The following is a 19,932-nucleotide window of genomic DNA, read 5'->3' as shown; positions in this document are numbered from 1 at the left end:
AGAGGCAGAAACTGTTTCTTATTCACGTCTGAATTCCAATACTTAACTCAGAGCTTAGCTTTCAATAAATGTTACTTAATAAATGATTAAATGCTTTAATGACCAAATGAGTGTATGAAGAAACAAACTGGATTTGGAAAAGCACAGAAGATAGGAAAAAGACAAATACAGTGTGCCTGTTATTCAGGGATCTGAAATATATTCAGATAAAAATATATACAGATAAAAGCTAAATGTCCATTTTAAAATTAAAAAGTAGTAGACACAAAAACAGGCTTAGATGCAACTCTGGTAGAGTGGTAAAGCTACAATTAACCTCTACAGAATCCCTTGTTTCTCATCTCAATGGATTCTGCATTTTTAATTTCGAAAAGATTTCTAACATAAGTTAACTGGAAAAGCTTTTTTATTGAGGTGTCAAAATATTTCCTGAACTAACAACAACAACAACAACAAATGCCTGGGTGGCTGAGTCAGTCAAGCAAGCTGCCTTTGGTTCAGGTCATGATCCCAAGGTTCTGGGATCAAACCCCACATTGGGTTCCCTGCTCGATGGGGAGTCTGCTTGTCCCTTTCCTTTTGCCCTTCCCCCACCACTTGGGTTCTCTCTCTAATAAATAAAAAAAATCTTTAAACAAAAATAGCAAAGTGAAAGCAGACTTCCATCATCTTCATGATTAAAATTATAAATACAAACCATTTTTATTTTATCACCTGTGACAATAAAAGCTTGATAATATCAGAACTCTGTTGACTGAATATTTCTGAAGAAATATCTAACTGCATTAACTCCAAAATTCTAAGTCTATCCCTTTTAATTCTATTGCAAACACATCTGCTCTTTCTGCAGCCTTTACCATGTAGCCATCTTAATTCTTCTTTATTATATTTGAAAAGAGTTACTGATTCTCCAACATTAGTAGTAAATATAGTTGAGAACAATGACTTAATCTCATGAACTTAGGGACATTAAATTTCCAAAGAAAAAAGTAAATTAGCATTGGATTTTGCAATGATTTCTTGGATGACACTGAAAGAACAGGCAACAACCAAAAGAAGTGACTATGTCAAAATTTTTAAATCTTATGCATGAGAGGATACTATCAACAAAGTGAAAAAACCCACAAAATGGGGGGAAAAAATCTGCAAACTGTTCATCTGGTAAGTGGTTAATATCAAGACTATAAAAAGAACAAAAAAAAACAACCCAATTAAAATATGGGCAAAGGATTTGAATAGACATTTCTCCAAAGATATTCAAATGATAAATAAGCATATGAAAAGATGCTCAACATCACTATTCAAATGGTCAATAAGCACATGAAAAGATGCTCAACATCACTAATCACTAAAGAACTGCAAACCAAAACCACAAGATACCACCTCACACTCCTTAGGATGGCTACTATCCAGAATACAGAAAATAGCAAGTATTGGAGAGGATGTGGAGAAACTGGAACCCTTGTACACTGCTTAGGAGGAATGGTAAATGATGTAGCTGTATATCCAATGGATAAACTTTGAAGATATTATGCTAAGTGAAATAAGCCAGACACAAATGGACAAATACTGTATGATTCCCCTCACATGAGATACCTAAAGTAGTCAAATTCAAAGAACAGAAAGCAGAATGGTGGCTACCACAGGCTGAGGGAAAGGAGCAACATGTAGTTACCCGTTTAAAGGGTACAGAGTTGGGATCCCCGGGTGGCTCAGCAGTTTAGCGCCTGCATTCAGCCCAGGGCGTGATCCTGGAGACGGGGGATCAAGTCCCACATCAGGCTCCCTGCATGGGGCCTGCTTCTCCCTCTGCCTGTATCTCTGCCCCTCTCTCTTTCTCTGTGTGTGTGTGTGTGTGTGTGTCTGTCTGTCTGTCTGTCATGAATAAATAAATAAACTCTTTTAAAAATAAAAATAAAAAATAAAGGGTACAGAGTTTCAGTTTAGGAAGATGAAAAAAGTTGTGGAAATGGATGGTGCTGATGGCTGAACAACAATGTGAATGTGCCTATACCAATGAATTGTATACTTAAAATGGTTAAAATGGTAAATTTTGTATATATTTTTGTAAAATTTCATGTATTTGGTAAATTATGTATATTTTGCTACAATTTAAAAAAAAGAACAAAGACATATATAGTTGACCTTTGAACATGGGTTTGAAATGTGCAGGTCCACTTATATGAGTCTATTACAGTACAGTACCATAAATCTTTTTAAAGATTTATTTAAGAAAGACAGCATGCACACACATGCACGCAGAGGGAGAGGGAGAGGGAGACAACCAGACTCCCCACTGGGCAGGGAGCCCAACTTGGAGCTCAATCCCAGAACCCTGAGATCCTGACCTGAGCTGAAATCAAGAGTAGGACACTTAACTGAGTCATCCAGGTACTCTGTAAATGTATTTTTAATTATTTTCTTAATACATTCTTTTAGAATTTTTCCTTATTTATTTGAGAGAGCTAGAGAGAACTTGAGCAGGGGGAGAGGCAGAGGGAGAGGCAAACTCTCCACTAAGCAAGGAGCCTATCCTGGATCTCAATCATGGATAGAGCATGGATCATGACCTGAGCCCACAACAGACTGACCCACTCAGGCGCCTCTTCATACATTTTCTTATGGCCACCTTATCTTATTGAGGGAATACAGTATATAATACACATAGCATACAAAATATGTTATGTTTAATTGGCTGTTTATGTTATCAGTAAGGCTTCCAATCAACAGCAGGCTCTTAGTAATTACATTTTTGGGAAGTCAAGAGTTGTGCAGATTTTCAACCGTGCAGGATGTCAATATGCCTAATTTCTGTGTTGTTCAAGAGTCAATTGCACAGAATCTCATGGAAGAATCTCCAAGATTTTTGCACTAGTAAGTGTAAAATAAAAGAAAAATAGTATGATACCTTTTGTGCAGATTTTTAAAAATCAGCATGGATAAATTTTTCAGGCCATCAAAAACAGAAATTAATCCATTTTCAACTCTCATCTCCAGTTCAAAAATAATTTTTAGGAAAAATTTTTTGTGAACTAAAAAACACTTGAAAACCTTTGGTAGGTGGTTCACTCAAGTAACTTTAAAAAGTTAAATAATTTTTCTAAGTATTACCTACTTTAAAATGTAAAAAAGTGGGATTTACATTAAGGATACCTAGTATCAGTCAGAATTGTACTCAACACTGGAAACAGAAATCACAATTTTACCTCTCATAATTTGCTCCTTACCGTAGGTCCCATTCCCATAAGTCAGTCATTTCGTGGAATCTCTAAAGCCCCTAACCCTGGGAAAATACTTGCTGTGTACTTCTTGCCCCAGCTACCAAGTAAGATTCCTGGAGAGATTCACAAAACAAAACCACCTGATTTTTCACTGATCCTTCTAAGGGACTTCTGTCTTCAAGCCTTTCCCCCAGTAAGCGTCTCCCAAGCCTTCATGTATTTAAATTCCTTCTAGATCCACTCTATTCCCTTGCTACAAACATTAACACAACATCTTGAGCCTAAAAATAACTTCCCTTAACCCTATCACCAATAAAAGTTCTCTCCTCTGCATTATCATCAAATTTTTTACTCAGATTTCTATACATTGACACACACTATAAATTTCCAAAGCAATCATTAATTTAAAACAAAAGGCAAGGTCACCTGGGTGGCTTAGTCCATTAAAGCTCAGTCCTTTAAAGCATCTGCCTTCAGCTCATGAAGGTCAGGATCCCAGGGTCCTGCATCCGGCTCCCTGCTCAACAGGAAGTCTGCTTCTCCCTCTCCTCTGCTGCTCCCCCTGCTTTTGCCCTCTAATAAATAAATAAATAATTTTTTAAAAAGGCAGAACAGCATGTTTAGTGTTATTTTACTTGTGTAAATTAAAAAACACACCCAGCCCTGTTTTAAAATTCATCTGGAATGATACACAAGAAATTGCCAAAAGTATGAAAGAGAATGAGAGATAGATGAGGAAAAACATTTTCTCTATTTGAATTTTGAACCATGTGTAAACACTACTTTTGTTTTTCTTTAATCTTGAAAACTCTGGAGATAATTTGAAGTTTTGACATTAGCTTTAAAGAACAAAAAAATAATAATAATAAAATAAAGAACACATTCCAGGGGCAGCTGGGTGGCTCAGGGGTTGAGCACCTGCCTTTGGCTCAGGGCATGATGCCGGGATACTGGGATGGAGTCTCGCATCAGGCTCCCTGCAGGAAGTCTGCTTTTCCCTCTGCCTGTGTCTCTCATGAATGAATAAATAAAATCTTTAAATTAAAAAAAAAAAAAAAGAACACATTCCATATCCACCGTCCATGTCCATTTATTGGCCTCTTCTCTCATTTGTTATGTAATCAGAATCTGCTCTCCCTTTAAGATCATCAAAGATCTCCTTGCCACAAATCCATATGCCTCTCTTCAGCTTCCGTTCTACTAAACATCTTGGCAAATCCTTTCTTTACGATAATCTAACTTAATGTCTGTGACACTGCTCAATTTAGTTTTCTCCTAGATCTGATCACTCCTTTCCTTCATCTTCCTTCTATTCCTCTCACTTAATAAAAGTATTTACCACTATGCTATACTCAATCTCCTCTCCCTACTTTGTAACTTCGCAATGCCATTGCGAAGTTTTTTTTTCCTTGGGGGGGTGCTCCCCTCCTTCACCAGGTAGATATCTACTCTGGAGCACAGCTGGTCTGTAGGTCATGTGTGTGGCATGTGCAGGTGTGCACAGCTGAGTGCCAGGGGGATGTGAGGACAGCTGACTGACACTCAGGTCACAATTTGACACCTCTCTTGGGCTTTCAAACTCAATTAGCAAAAGTTTAAAAGATATACAAATGCACCTAGGCCTTTCAGCTCAAATCTAGTCCTATCATTTCTGGTTTGCTGTGAAACTGTACTGAATTTTTAAAGAAGTAACAATCTTTCACAAACTCTTCCCCAAAAAAGTGGTGGAACACTTCCCAACTCATTCTATCTGACCAAAGACAATAAGAGAAAACAAGAAACCAGGAGTGCCTGACTGGCTTAGTCGATGGAGCAATGTTACACTTAGTCTCAGAGTTATGAGTTTGAGCCCTATGTTGGGTTTAGAGAGTATTAAAAATAAAATATTGGGGATCCCTGGGTGGCGCAGCAGTTTGGCGCCTGCCTTTGGCCCAGGGAGCGATCCTGGAGACCCGGGATCGAGTCCCACATCGGGCTCCCGGTGCATGGAGCCTGCTTCTCCCTCTGCCTGTGTCTCTGCCTCTCTCTCTCTCTGTGTGTGACTATCATAAGTAAATAAAAATTTAAAAAAAATAAAAAATAAATAAAATAAAATCTTTAAGAAAAAAGAAAAAGAAACCAGAAACAAATATATCTGTTATAAATATAGATGCAGGGATCCCTGGGTGGCGCAGCGGTTTGGCGCCTGCCTTTGGCCCAGGGCGCAATCCCGGAGACCTGGGATCGAATCCCACGTCGGGCTCCCGGTGCATGGAGCCTGCTTCTCCCTCTGCCTGTGTCTCTGTCTCTCTCTCTCTCTCTCTGTGACTATCATAAATAAATAAATAAATAAATAAATAAATAAATAAATAAATAAATAAATAGATAAATAGATAAATAAATAAATAAATAAATAATATAGATGCAAAAATCAATAAAATACTAACAAACCAAATCCAATATTATATAAAAAGAATTATATACCATGACTAAGAAGTATCAAGAGAAGGCAAGGTTGGTTTAAGATCTGAAACTCAATGTATTATACCATATCAATATAATAAAGGACAAAAACTACATGATTATCTTAATATACACAGAAAGAGCATCTAACAAAACTCAACACCCTTAATGATAAAAATACTAAACATACTAAACAAACTAGAAATAGGAGAGAACTTCCTCAACCTGATAAAGTATCTATCAAAAACCCATGGTTGGGATCCCTGGGTGGCGCAGCGGTTTGGCGCCTGCCTTTGGCCCAGGGCGCGATCCTGGAGACCCGGGATTGAATCCCACATCGGGCTTCCAGTGCATGGAGCCTGCTTCTCCCTCTGCCTGTGTCTCTGTGCCTCTCTCTCTGACTATCATAAATAAATTTTAAAAAATTAAAAAAATAAAAAAAACATGGTTAATATCATACTTAATAATGTAAGACTGAAAGCTTTCCCCTTAAATCAGGTACAAAACAAGTATGTCCACTCTTAGCACCTCTATTCAACATTATAGTGGAGGCTCTAGCCAGAGCAATGAGGCAAAAAGAGAGAGAGGGGAAAAAAAAAAAAAAAAAAGGCATCTAGATTGGAAACGGGGAGAAGTAAAACCATATTTAGTTTTATCATCATTTAGATGCAATGATCTTGTACATAAAAAATTTGAAGGACTCCACTTAAAAAAAACTATCAGAATACACAAGTTCAGCAAGGCTGCAGGATACAAAATCAAAACAAAACTGTATTTCTATACATTTGCAATGAGCAATTTGAAAATAAAATTAAGAAAACAATTCCATTTACAAGAGCATCATAAAGACTAAAATAGGCATAACTTTAACAGAAGACATGCAAAACTTTTTTTTTTTTAAGATTTATTTATTTATGATAGACATAGAGAGAGAGGCAGAGACACAGGAGGAGGGAGAAGCAGGCTCCATGCCGGGAGCCCGACGCGGGACTCGATCCCGGGACTTCAGGATCACGCCCCGGGCCAAAGGCAGGTGCCAAACCGCTGAGCCACCCAGGGATCCCCAGACATGCAAAACTTATACCCTAAAAACTACAAAACATTTTTTAAAGAAATTAGAGGGATCTAAATAAAAGAAAAACAACCCAAGTATCAAAAGACTTCAGATGGTACTACTACTCCTTAAATTGATATATGGATTCAATTCAATACCTAATAAAATTCTAGTTGGCTGTGTATGTAAATTAACAAGCTGATCCTAAAATTCACATGACAATTCAAGGATCCCAAAATATTTCTAATTAATCTTCACAAAAACCTAAGAAGTATATGTAATTGTTACTAGGAAGCATAAGTTCAGAAAAGTAACTTATCCAAAGTCACAAAGGAGCCACTTACAATTCTGTCTCCTGACTACAATACTTCGTGACTTAATCTTTACACCTCTTCTAACTAAAACTGCTGCCTGAAAAAAAAAAATAAAAAATAAAAAATAAAACTGCTGCCTGATGCATGGTATGCACACATAAATTATATTTGTTGAATGAGGGTACATGGAGGGTTCAGTCAGTTAAGTGACTGCCTTCAGCTCAAGTCATGATTTCAGTCCTTGAGACTGAGCCCTGCATTGGGCTCCCTGCTCAGTGGGAAGTCGGCCTCCCTCCACCCCCAATTCATGCTCTCAAATATACAATACTACGTAAAGGCACAGATGGATAAAATTATTATAGGTTGAATAGCATAGGTAAGACAGATGTCGGAATTAGTTTGGGGGAATTCTGAAGGAATCACAGTGCCCTAGAAAAAAATTTTGTATGGAAGTTTTCATCTCATTAAATGTTTTCTGTACGCTAGAGTTATTTAAACCAAAATGCTCAAATCTAAAAAAAAAAAAAAAAAACAAAATGCTCAAATCTGATAGCAAGAGTAGCTATACTACCAAATATATGTAACTTCTTAAAGATACATAAATAAGTAAAAACCCTACTCTTCTCTGTAGCACAAAACCCCCAGCAGTCTTAAAAGGGGTTTTGAAAGAATTAAGCAGATAAGGGATTGACAAGAAGCATTAAGTAGAGGCCCCTCCACAGATTACAGACTCCAAAATTCAGTGCTTCCTGAAATTTAGCCACACAGTTCCACAGTAACTCTAATAAAAGTAAAAACAAGGCACTGCTTGGCCAATTTAAACAAGCAAACCAGCATACAGTTTAGCTACTATTTAAGTTGCTACCCTTAAAACTGAAGAACTCACTAAAATAACGGCTTATCTTCAATTACTTGAACCAACGCTAAAGAATGAATTACAACTATGAAGGAAAAATAGAGTCTAGAGGGCAACAGCCTCATCTTAACAGTGACAGGAACAAAATGTCTCTAAAAGAATGCACAAGCAGGAAAGGTGACAGAATGATGAGATTTATTTCACAGGTAGAATTTTTGGTAGTCCTTGAAAATACCCAACTTGGGATATTACTTGTCATTTTCTTTTTTTTTTAATTTTTTATTTATTTTTTATTTATGATAGTCACGCAGAGGGAGAGAGAGAGGCAGAGACACAGGCAGAGGGAGAAGCAGGCTCCATGCAGGGAGCCCGACGTGGGATTCGATCCCGAGTCTCCAGGATCGCGCCCTGGGCCAAAGGCAGGCGCTAAACCGCTGAGCCACCCAGGGATCCCTACTTGTCATTTTCTTTCAGCAGTATCTATCATCTTTATCTTGATCTGAAGATCACTTAAAATCACTCAACTTAAAATCTTGACATTCTACCTACCAAACATGTCAAAATCACTTTGAAAGCTTGGAGACATAGGGACCTTAACAAAAAGTCTTTATTAATGACTCACCATAAGTTATTGATTAAGTCACTACTCAAGAAATGGTACCAAGCTGGGATCCCTGGGTGGCGCAGCGGTTTGGCGCCTGCCTTTGGCCCAGGGCGCGATCCTGGAGACCCGGGATCGAATCCCACATCGGGCTCCCGGTGCATGGAGCCTGCTTCTCCCTCTGCCTGTGTCTCTGCCTCTCTCTCTCTCTGTGACTATCATGAATAAATAAATAAAATCTTTAAAAAAAAAAAAAAAAAAAAAAAAAAGAAATGGTACCAAGCTTTATCACCTGATTTCAAGAGCTTGTTTCTTGATTTAACAATAGGTAAATGAGACAGCTCTTCCTGCCCTCATATTTTAATAAAACGACCTTCTTGCACCAATAATACGTCAGTACATAAAATTAAAAAGGCAAATGCATTCACATACACAAGCACACTCATGATTCTTTATTTCCCACTTTATACTCAGCCTCAGGACAAGTGTGTAACAACACATTTTGAGGGACGCCTGGGTGGCTCAGGCTCAGCGGTTGAGCATCTGCCTTTGGCTCACGGCGTCATCCTGGAATACCGGGACGGGCTCCCTGCATGGAGCCTGCTTCTCCTCCCTCTTCCTATGTCTCTGCCTCTCTCTGTGTGGCTCTCAAGAATAAATAAATAAATCTTTAAAAACACACACACACACACACACATTTTGAGTAATTAAATTAGTCATTTATTGGGTCCTCGGACAATATTCTAGGTACCTCACATGCATTCTAAAGGTTATCCTCCCAATCACTCCATGTGTTATCGCAATTTTTTACTATTTTTAATCATTGATCATGATCTTTACAATTTTATCACTATTTTACGTTTGTAAATTTATTCAAAATCAAACAATTGAAAAAAAAATCAAACAACTGTTAAGTTCCTACTAGGTTAGTAAATGGCCATGTGGTGAATTGCAGCTCAATATACCTGATACCAAAAACACATTCTTTGATTCATCTACAAGGCACTGCCTCCCGATAGGAAAAAATTAAGACAGAAGCATAAAACTTTCACTTTTCCCTGGATATTACTTATATCTCAGTATAACATAGTTGACTAAATACAAGAACATTAGAGTCAGGCCGCCTGGATTCAAAATAGCTCTACTACCACTTACGAGCTAGGTCTTCCATCCTCAGTTACCTCACCTCTGAACTGAGTACCTCATGAAAGTGTCCTTAAGATTAAATAAACGCGTACGTGTAACAGGCTTGAAACACTGTCATCGTTCAGAAGGACCCATCAGTTCTGTTGGAGGGGAAAGCAGCATATAATATGGATTTCGAAGGAAAATACTTTTTTCTGGGCAAATAACAGAAGAAAGCATCACTCTCCAGCAAAACAGTAGACTGGCCGTGGAGGAGGGGGCGTGAGGACCACGGGCCCCTCCTCCGGGAAAGGCCCGGGCTGCGGAGCCCGTGGGGGGAAACGGGGAGGACGCAGCCCCTCCCGAGGTGTCCAGCGTGAGGAAGGAACGCACGAGGCGCGGGCGGGGACCGAACCCACCCGCGGACGCGGAAAAACGAAGGAGCTCCTGGGAAGATAGAGGCCCCACCCCCGAGAGAAGGGGGCAGGCCTGGCACTGGGGGCTGACGCCCACTACGACGTCAGAAGGCGCCCAGCGAGGTTCCCCGGGGCCACCCCTGTGTCCCAAAGGGCCCCTCTCCCGCGTCGGGAGGCCCCTGCCAGCTTCCTGAGGCGTCCCGAAGGGCCACCCCGACGGCCCGGAGGCCCACCCCGGCGTCCGGAGACGCTGGCTTCCGCCGCCGATAGGGCTCTACCCCGCGTCAGAGCCCCTGCGGGTGAGGAGGCCCCCTGAGAAAAGAATGCAGGCGGGAAGAGGACGGGCTGGGGGTGAGCGGAGGCGGCAGGTACTCACCGACCGGCCGGCTCCCCACTGCCGAGCCCCTCCTCCCGGGCCCTGCGGGTCGCGAGCGTCCGGAGCACGTCAGGAGCGGGGGGCGGGCTGGCGCGAAGCTGAGGCGCCGCCGGGAGGAGTCGCGCTGGCGGGGCGGGTGTGCGAGCGTGCGCCGGCGTCCCGAGACGCAACCAACCCGCGCTGCGGGGGGAGGCCGCGGCCTGGCCGTACCACTGAGCGAGGGCTGGCGCGCGGTCGCTGGGGGTCGGACTTGCTCCTCCAGCGCCGTGTGGGGCCCTCCCCGCGCACGCGCAGCGCAGCGTGCTCCTTCGGTGTACGTTAGCGAGCTGTGGAGAACCGAGGAGTAACGGTAGGGCGGCCGAAGGCTGCGGTGAGCCCTTTCAGAGTCTCCTCTGCCATATGAAGCCTCCCCTGGCCTGTAGAGTTATACTGAAATGGTCTGTTCGTGTGACCACTTGAAAACTATGTCCTGATCGAAAATGTTACGAACTGGCCATTTTCGGGAAGGGAGGGAATCTGAGGAAGGTAAACTCTTGGAGATGTCAGTTGGCAGTATAAAATTAGAACAACCACTTTTGGTGAAATTTTAAATGTGCGTTTTATAACCCGGCAACTTTATGTCTAGAAGAATAGAAAAAGAAATTCCTACAGGTATTCACAAGAAGAAAAATTCATGTTTGAGCCTGCTTCCTTGTCAAAAATGTAAACAACGGAAATGTGCACTAAGCATAGTAGACAACGTGATACGTTCCTGTGATGTTACAACAAATTAAACTAATGAATGAGTCCTATACATATCAACATTTGATAGCTCTTAAGAGTTATAAAGAGCAATATGCCAGTAAATATGTGCAGTGTGAAGTGACGTGTAAATTTAACACAATCGCAGTATATACAGATAATGGAAAATGTTAAGTATAGAAAATGAAGTAGATGGATATATGGATATGCACCATGATAAAGGCAGGAAAGGGGGGAGGGGTAAAAGTCAGAATGGATGGATAAACAGGACTTCAGATAGATTTGTCATGATTTCTTTTTTTAAAAAAGAAGAAACCTGGGGTGCTTGGGTGGCTCAGTCAGTGAAGGGTTAAGAGTCTACCTTCTGCTCAAGTCGTAGTCCCCTGGTCCTGGGACTAAGCCCAACCTTGGGCTCCCTGCTCAGTGCAGAGTCTACTTCATCCTTTCCCTCTGCCCCTCCCCCCTGCTCTACTCTTGCTTGCTTTCTCTCTCCCTCTCAAGTAAATAATTTTTTTAAATACTTTTTTAAATATTTATTAAATATAAATTAATTATATTTAAATATTTTAAAATATAAATATTTTTTAAATAAAATAAAAAATAAACCTAAATATAACATATAAAACATTAACAATTTGGTCGTGGAACTAGTTACATTAGTTCTTAGTGGATGTGCTGCAGAAGCAAGCACTAATTACAGTATTCTTAACATTTTCTGTGACATTTAATTCTGGGATGACCTTTTCTAATCCTCCCAAGTCACCTCCAACTGATCCATTTTTTCCTTTGCCTGCTGTAACACTGATGCTGAAAAGGGCTGTTGGGCTGGCTAAATGACAGAAATTGACAAGAGGTCAAACAGGAGTTCCAAGCAAGGCTTTATTGAGGCTTATGCTCAGCACAAGGAAGACAGCACAAAGGAAAGAGTTTTCAGGCTAGCTCCCTGAAGAGAGGTCTGGGAGAGCTTTAAAGAGGTTTAGGTGGGAAAAGGGTGACATTTAAGCATGTAGAGGTGGAGAATTCTTGACACCTGAGTACTTAAGGGTCATGCTTCTTCATGTCTCACCTGTCTAATTAGCACGTGATATCTCCACCCTTAGTGTTATAATGAGGGAAAAAGGCAGTGAAAGGTTAGCATTGGTGACTATCTTGGCACAAATTGGTTTGATCCAGTCTTCACCAGTCTTGAGTCCCTCCTTTCCATAAATATCTTGTTTCCACATTCCTGCAAGATAGTACTCAGGAGGTATAGAGATTTAGCTTTTCTTTTTATGGAGAGCCAGGGAATGCTGGATTTTGCAGTGAGGGTTGAGGGGATATGAGTACAGTCCCTGCTGTCTCATTTCATGAGACTCATGAACCTCAGATTAGCCTACTCCTACTGTTAGATGGAGAAGTGAACCAGAGCTTACTGTTGTGCCCAAGATTGTGAATCCGAGAAAACCACCAAGGAGCCGACACCGATGCAAGTACATGAGGGTTTATTAACAAGCTCGAGCTTGGGTCCAAGTATACCTGACACAGCGGAGCAGGGACTTGGACCCCGAAGGGGGTTACAGCTGGGTTTTTATGGGCTGGTCTAGGGGATTTTCAGAAGGGGTGGAGGAATTTCTTAAGCTCTATTTTCATTCCAATACAGGACTTTCTGTCTCTGTCAAGGGCGTTCTGGGCTCTGTTTCCATTCTGATATGGGACTTTCTGTCAAGGGCATTAAGCTCTGTTCTCATTCTGATATGGGACTCTCTGTCAGGAGTGTTCTGCTGTTTTTCCTGTAAAGTTAAGCTCTTATTCACAGGGGCCTGAGATGGCTATACTTGTGCTAATGATAAACTTGAGGTGGAATGGCCTTAATTTTCTCAGCCTCCACACTTACAATGTATATTACTCACCTAGGTCAGGTACATAAAGCAATCAAAGACTTCGCAGACAAAATACTACCAGCCAAGGATGAGGCAGAGAGGAGGAGACTCCTCCACAGGTTAACCCTGGAGTTCAGGTCCTTCCTAGAACTTGTAAGGGAAATTCCCCAGAGCACCAATGGTTGCCTAAATGGAAGGTTCCTTACCAAGCGATCCTAGCCATTTCAAAAGCGTCAACTACAAAGGAGTCCCTAACTGAGCACATCTTTCCAGATTGAAAGTCCTCTCTCCTAAATATCCACAGGACCATCCAGAAGACCTGAAGTCATCCTACTCCTATGAGACTATAGAAGACTTTAAATATATATTCAAGGGCCACTTGGGTGGCTCAGTCAGTTAAGCCTCTGACTCTTAGTTTTGGCTCAGGTCATGACCTCAGGGTCCTGGCTCTGAGCTCAGTACCAAGTCTGCTTGTCCCTTTTCTTCTGCTCCTCTTCTGCTTTCTCGCTCTTTCTCTCAAATAAATAAAAATCTTTAAATATCAATTCTAGAAGATGAATTAATGACATAAATAATGTGGTGACCTGGACTCCTACAATCTTTGTGGACATAATTCTGCTCACCCTCTACCACTTTGCTCAACCCCACTCCCACCCCACCAGAGAAGCACCTTCTCTGCCCCTGTTGAATCAAAAAGGAAAGCCTCTATTACCAAAATATTCCTCCTGTTGATTCTATTCATCTTTCCAGCCAACCTGACCAGGAGTCAATGGTAAGGACTCTAGACTCATAACTTCAGGTAATAATCTTTGTAACTGCTGGATCTGCTATAGGCATCTACCGTCTAGTCCACAGTTCCCAATCATTTTTCCTAGTGGGCAGTCTTTTAACCTCTCCTTTTTCTCTCTCTCATCAGTTTAAGTTATTTGACTCCTCAACGTTTGCATAATAGAAAATGGAACTTAGGGGTACCTGGGTGGCTCAGTCAGTTAAGCATCTGCCTTAAGCTCAGGTCATGATCCCAGGGTACGAAGATGGGTTCCCTGCTAGCAGGGAACTTTCTTCTTCCTCTCCCTATGCCCCTCCCCCATCATGCACACACTTGCACACACGTGCTTTCTCTCGGTCTCTCAAATAAATAAGAGCTTTAAAAACAAAGAGGGATGCCTGGGTGGCTCAGCGGATGAGCATCTGCCTTTGGCTCAAGGCATGATCCCAGGGTCCCAGGATCAAGTCCCAAATCGGGCTCCCTGCATGGAGCCTGCTTCTCCGTCTGCCTGTGTCTCTGCCTCTCTCTCTCTCTCTGTGCCTCTCATGAATAAATAAAATCCGAAAGAAAGAAAGAAAGAAAGAAAGAAAGAAAGAAAGAAGAAAGAAAGAAAGAAAGAAGAAAGAAAGAAAGAAAGAAAGAAAGAAAGAAAGAAAGAAAGAAAGAAAGAAAAGAAAAGAAAGAAAATGGAATTTACCTGTGTATCTATATAACTCCTATGGTAAACTTAACTGTTTGCCAGTTCAGTCTACATCATGCATGGCCCAGGAATATCAAACTATTGTCTATAATGTCACTATACCAAACAACCAGTGGCCTCTGTCCCGTTACCAATGACCTAGGCCTAATAAAGCAAAATTAAAAGATTTCACCCTTCTATCAGGTGGACTCTTATCCCCCAACTGTACTCATTCAAATGAACTCCCCAAAAATGAACTCTAGAAGTGGTTTAATTCCAGCATTCCTACCAAAGCATGTATACCAGGAGGTTACCTTTTTTAAAAATATTTATTTATTTTGGGGGGAGGGGTAAAGAAAGCGGGGGAGAGAGTCTTAAGCAGACTCCACACTGAGCGCAGAGCCTGATGCAGGGCTCAATTTCATGCAGTCATGACCTGAGCTGAAAGCAAGAGTTGGACGCTAAACCTACTGTGCCACCCTGGCACCCCCAGGTTTTCTTTTTTTTTAATGTGGAAGTCAGCCACACTGAACTTCCAAAACTCCCTCAAATGGTATATATAAGCCACAACTGGTGGCAGCCTACTACCCATGTGTTACTAACATCCACCACCAGGGAGAATGTGCCATAGATGGTATAACCCCAGGCAGAATAATAACTATACACCCACTACAACAGAACTGCCCAGGGCATGCTATAGGTCTAATCCTTGTGGGAATTGGAGCCACTATAGAGCTGGTATACTCTTGGGAAGGCTTCGCGTACCATGAAGTGACTTTAAGAAATCTCATTTTGGGGCAGCCCCAGTGGCTCAGCGGTTTAGCGCCGCCTACAGCCCAGGGCGTGATCCTAGAGACCCAGGATCAAGTCCCACATCAGGCTCCCTGCATGGAGCCTGCTTCTCCCTCTGCCTGTGTCTCTGCCTCTCTCTCTCTCTCCTCTCTGTGTATTCTCATGAATAAATAAATAAAATCTTTAAAAAAAAAAAAAGAAATCTCATTTTGGCCTTGGATTAATTGTCTACAAATAGAGAAGCATTTCAGGGCTTTTAAGAATCCCTGGTTTCGGGATCCCTGGGTGGCGCAGCGGTTTGGCGCCTGCCTTTGGCCCAGGGCGCGATCCTGGAGACCCGGGATCGAATCCCACGTCGGGCTCCCGGTGCATGGAGCCTGCTTCTCCCTCTGCCTGTGTCTCTGCCTCTCTCTCTCTGTGACTATCATGAATAAATAAATAAAACCTTTAAAAAAAAAAAAGAATCCCTGGTTTCTCCAGCAAATGTTGTTCTTAACAACAGGTTAGCCTTAGATTACATCCTGGCCAAACAAGGAGGAGGCTGTGCCATATTAACATAACCTATTATACCTATGTAAAGAACTCGGGAAATATTGAATCAAACATAAGAAATATTTATAAGCAAGCATCCTGGCTATATCACTACAACCAAGGAACAGATCTAATGGTTAATAATATATGGTCAATGATCTAAAGTGCCCTCCCCAGTCTTTCTTGGTTCTTACCTTTTCTAGGACCATTAATGGCCATCCTACTTCTACTTACTTTTAGCTCCTGTCTAACTTATTAGTAAAGTTTATGTCTTCCAGACTCCAGGAGTTTCAGGTCAAGTTCATGGTGGCCCAGGGAGGCCAGCTTAACCCATTGGTGGCAGACCTGAATCCCTATAAGTCAGAATAGTCGGATGCCTGGGTGGCACAATGGTTGAGCATCTGCCTTCGGCTCATGGCGTAATCCCAGATCTGGGGATTGAGTCCCACATCAGCCTCGCTGTGAAGCACCTGCTTCCCCCTCTGTCTGTGTTTCTGTCTCTCTCTGTTTCTCATGAATAAATAAATAAAATCTTTTTTAAAAAAAATCAATAGTCAACAAGAGATTTTTACACCCCCAGGTTGGGATAAGGACAACAGCCCCCACTCAGCAGGAAGCAGTTTCAGAAGATGAGGAATAAGGAGGGTAAATCTCCCCCATTTGTGCTCTCTAATAAATAAATAAAATCTTTTTAAAAAATTCCCCACCACTACATGCTTATATGTTGTCACCCTTTTCCCACCTAAGTCTCCTTACTGGTTAGTATCACACTTTTTTGGCAACTCCCCCAGGACTCCAGAAGGGTGTCTGGGACCCATATGGACAACTGGATGCAAACCTCTTCATAGCTGACATCAGCCATTAATCCTTTGCTTCAGTGTCACTGTGCTAGGTAAGTCAGCCTCCAGCACCCCAGGGGGGTTCCCAGTACTCTCATTCAGGTAATGTTTTTCCCTTTGCCCTTATTTCCCAATTTCCTTACCTCCTTCATTAGCCTCCCTCTTCTTTTCCATGTTCTTCACTCTCTTTCTTATACTCTACTAATGGAATGGCTAAAGAAAGTTAGAGCTTTCATCCTGTGAGAACATGCTCCCTCTGGTCAGTGACTAATCAGCAGAGGTGGGAAAGGCTCATTTCACACCACACAGATCTTGGTCAAACAGGCACTCACTAACCAGGGACTAATAAGAGTGGTGGAGGTATAACCCTCACAGAGTATAATCTAATAGCTGGAAATCTGATAGCCAACAGAAAACTTTCTTTTTTCTTTCTCCTCTCATTCCCTAGTTCCAAGTTGTCTGAATAGAGACTCATAAGGAATGGGTTAAAAAAGCTGACTCCCCGGGGATCCCTGGGTGGCTCAGCGGTTTGGCACCTGCCTTTGTCCCAGGGCGCAATCCTGGAGTCGGGCTCCCGACTTGGAGCCTGCTTCTCCCTCCTCCTGTGTCTCTGCCCATCCCCCCGCCCCCCCCCCCCCCCCCCGCCTCTATCATGAATAAATAAATTAAAAAAAAAAAAAAAAAGCTGACTCCCAGGGGCAGCCCGGGTAGCTCAGCGGTTTAGCGCTGCCTTTAGCCCAGGTTGTGATCCTGGAGTTCCGGGATCGAGTCCCACGTCGGGCTCCTTGCATGGAGCCTGCTTCTCCCTCTGCCTGTGTCTCTGCCTCTCTCTCTCTGTATCTCTCATGAATAAATGAATAAAATCTTTAAATTAAAAAAAAAAAAAAAAGCTGACTCCTGGGCAGTCCCGGTGGCCCAGCAGTTTGGTGCTGCCTTTGGCCCAGGACATGATCCTGGGTCCCACATTGGACTCCCTGCATGGAGCCTGCTTCTCTCTCTGCCTGTGTCTCTGCCTCTCTCTCTCTCTCTCTCTCTCTGTGGGTGTGTCTATCGTGAATAAATAAAATTAAAAAAAAAAAAAACTTACTCCTTTGGCCTGATCACCCAATGGGCAGTGGACAGAGTGCCTCCCTTCACTGGCCCTTGCTTGGTTTCTTTCTCCCCATCTCTCTCTTTGCCCTCTCCTCTTCCAGCTCCCTCCTCTCTGCCCACTGCCCACTTTCAACTGGAAGACTCTCTATTTTGTTACCCTCTTTAAAATTTCTTGGTAAAAAAAAAAATAAATAAAAACAAAAACTTCTTGGTTCTTCTTCCCTCTGTCCCTGTCTGTGGAGAGAGGAGGTGTGTGGGATTATCACTGTGCCAGTCGAATTTGTCACCCGGTTAGATCTTGTTGTCTTCTGTGAAGACTGCCCACTATTCTAACACAGACCTGGAGTCTGCAGAGGGAAACGCATTGCTTGTCATGCATTTTATTACCCAATCTGCTCCAGACGTTAGGAGAAAATTACAAAAGTTAGAGGCCAGCCCTCAGGCTCCACAGTCCACCTTGGTGGAAGAGGCCTTTGAGGTCTATAATAGGGACAAGGCAGAGGAAGCTAATAGAGATAAGAAATTGACCAAAAGACAAAGCTTTTGGCTACCTTAATTCATCCACCAGCTCCAGATGACCCTAGGAGCCCCAGAAGACCAGAAAATTGATAGGGAATTGGCAATCTGGGATGAAACCAAGGTAGTTATTGCCAGAAAAGGGGACATTGGAAAAGGAATGCCCTGAGTGCCCCACTATGGGACACCCAAGGGCAGCCCTGGCCAACTGCTGCTTCTTGCTAATCTCTCGAATGAGAGTGAACATACCGGTTGAGAAGACCCAATTCCAGTCCCTGCTGTCTCAACCACAGTATATTTCTCTTGCTTGCTTCCTCAGCTGGTGGGACATTTGATCACCCATAGTATACTGGAGTTATTTCTGTATGTATCTATTGCTGTTATAAGACTTGTGAACTTTCTGAAGACATGATCCAGCAAGTAACAAAGAGATGCGCCAAAAGCAAACATTCAATACATGAATTGAATTGGGAAAGAGATAAAAGGTTTCAATGCAGGGCCAGAAAGGTCCTTTTGAAGCTTACATCAGAGAAGAATGCTGATTCAATTGTTGTTGGCAGCCATCTTGTAACCAGCCATTGATAAGCAGCTTCTAAAATGGCCTTCAACCATCTCATCTCCTGGGATTCAAACTCTTGAGGGTAGGCAATACTTACTTTTTAAAAGATATAATGAGGCAGAAGTGATGTGATGCATTTTCAGAACTAGGTTATAAAATGACTGTGGTTTCCTTCCTGGGCATTCTCACCCTCTGTATTTGTTCACTTTGGGAAACTCCAAATGCCATCTCAGGAGGCAGTCATGTGGAGAGACCCATGTATGGGATAGAATTCCACCCCCACCCCCACCCCGACAAGGTGACAGTTTAACTACAACCTCATAAGAGACCTTAAGTCAAAGGCACCACCTGGCTAAGCCGTACCTAAACAGCTAACCCACAAAACTTATGTTTATTTAAGTTTTGGGGTAATTTGTCACATAACAACAGATAAGTAATACACAGCTTAGAAGAGGAAAAAATAGAAAATAATAGGGTGAGAGCCCTGACCATACAGACCTGGAAACCATTCAACTTCTGGACTTTCTAGGGTACCTGCGTGGCTCAGTCAGTTATTTGTCTGACTTCAGCTCAGGTCATCAAGTCCTGGAATTAAGTCCCACATTAGGCTCTGTGATCAATGGGGAATTTGCTTGCACTCCATCCCTCCCCCTGCTCATGCTTTTCCTCATTCTCTCTCAAATATTTAAAAATTAAAAAATTAAAAAAACAACTTCTCAATTTTCTGTAATGTGAAGTAATAAATGTCCTTAATATTTATATCAATATGAGTCATGCTTTGTTACTTGTTACTTGCAGTAAACTACATTCTAATTGGTATAAATCTGAAAGTCTGATCAGTAAGGAAATGATATATAGTATATTCATACAATAGAATAACAGCAAAAGAAAGAAATGAATTAAATCTACATTTGCCACCATGGATACATGTTAAAACATGATATTAAAAAATAATAAAAAAGATTAAAAAAACATGATATTAACTGTAAAAAGCAAGTTGCAGGATGATGCGAGCTCAATGAGAATAGGGACTTTATTCTGTGCACTGCTATATCCCCAGTACTTAGAAGTATGCCTAACACATAGTAGAGAAGCACGAATGATATGCTCAGCATGATTCCACTTATGTGAACACAAACTCTTATAGAAA

The 19,932-nt window shown here is 41.9% G+C and overlaps 1 protein-coding gene and 1 long non-coding RNA gene across 5 annotated transcripts in view; one reads left to right on the top strand and one right to left on the bottom strand.

Annotated features, from left to right (window-relative positions):
• UIMC1 (ubiquitin interaction motif containing 1) overlaps window positions 1-10,552 on the bottom strand; it is a 127,140-nt gene extending 116,588 nt beyond the window's left edge. The window contains exon 1 of one of the 4 annotated variants that reach the window (XM_025435218.3): window positions 10,406-10,552. The gene's annotated coding sequence lies outside the window, so the exon portion shown is untranslated. Of the gene's footprint in view, window positions 1-3,647; window positions 3,793-9,726; window positions 9,866-10,405 lie in introns of those variants that run through there. The other 3 variants (XM_049108868.1, XM_035715087.2, XM_049108867.1) reach the window with 3 other exon arrangements.
• Window positions 10,553-10,588: 36 nt separating this feature from the next.
• On the top strand, window positions 10,589-19,055 carry LOC112651893 (uncharacterized). The gene is made up of 4 exons (XR_003131141.3): window positions 10,589-10,775; window positions 16,357-16,421; window positions 16,568-16,668; window positions 18,543-19,055. It is a non-coding gene; the product is annotated as an uncharacterized LOC112651893 (long non-coding RNA).
• Window positions 19,056-19,932: the final 877 nt, after the last annotated feature.

This window comes from Canis lupus, chromosome 4 (genome assembly GCF_003254725.2).
Source record: "Canis lupus dingo isolate Sandy chromosome 4, ASM325472v2, whole genome shotgun sequence".
Taxonomy (NCBI): domain Eukaryota; kingdom Metazoa; phylum Chordata; class Mammalia; order Carnivora; family Canidae; genus Canis; species Canis lupus.
The sequence above is the reverse complement of the archived record's forward strand: the minus strand, read 5'-3'. Positions and strand labels throughout refer to the sequence as shown.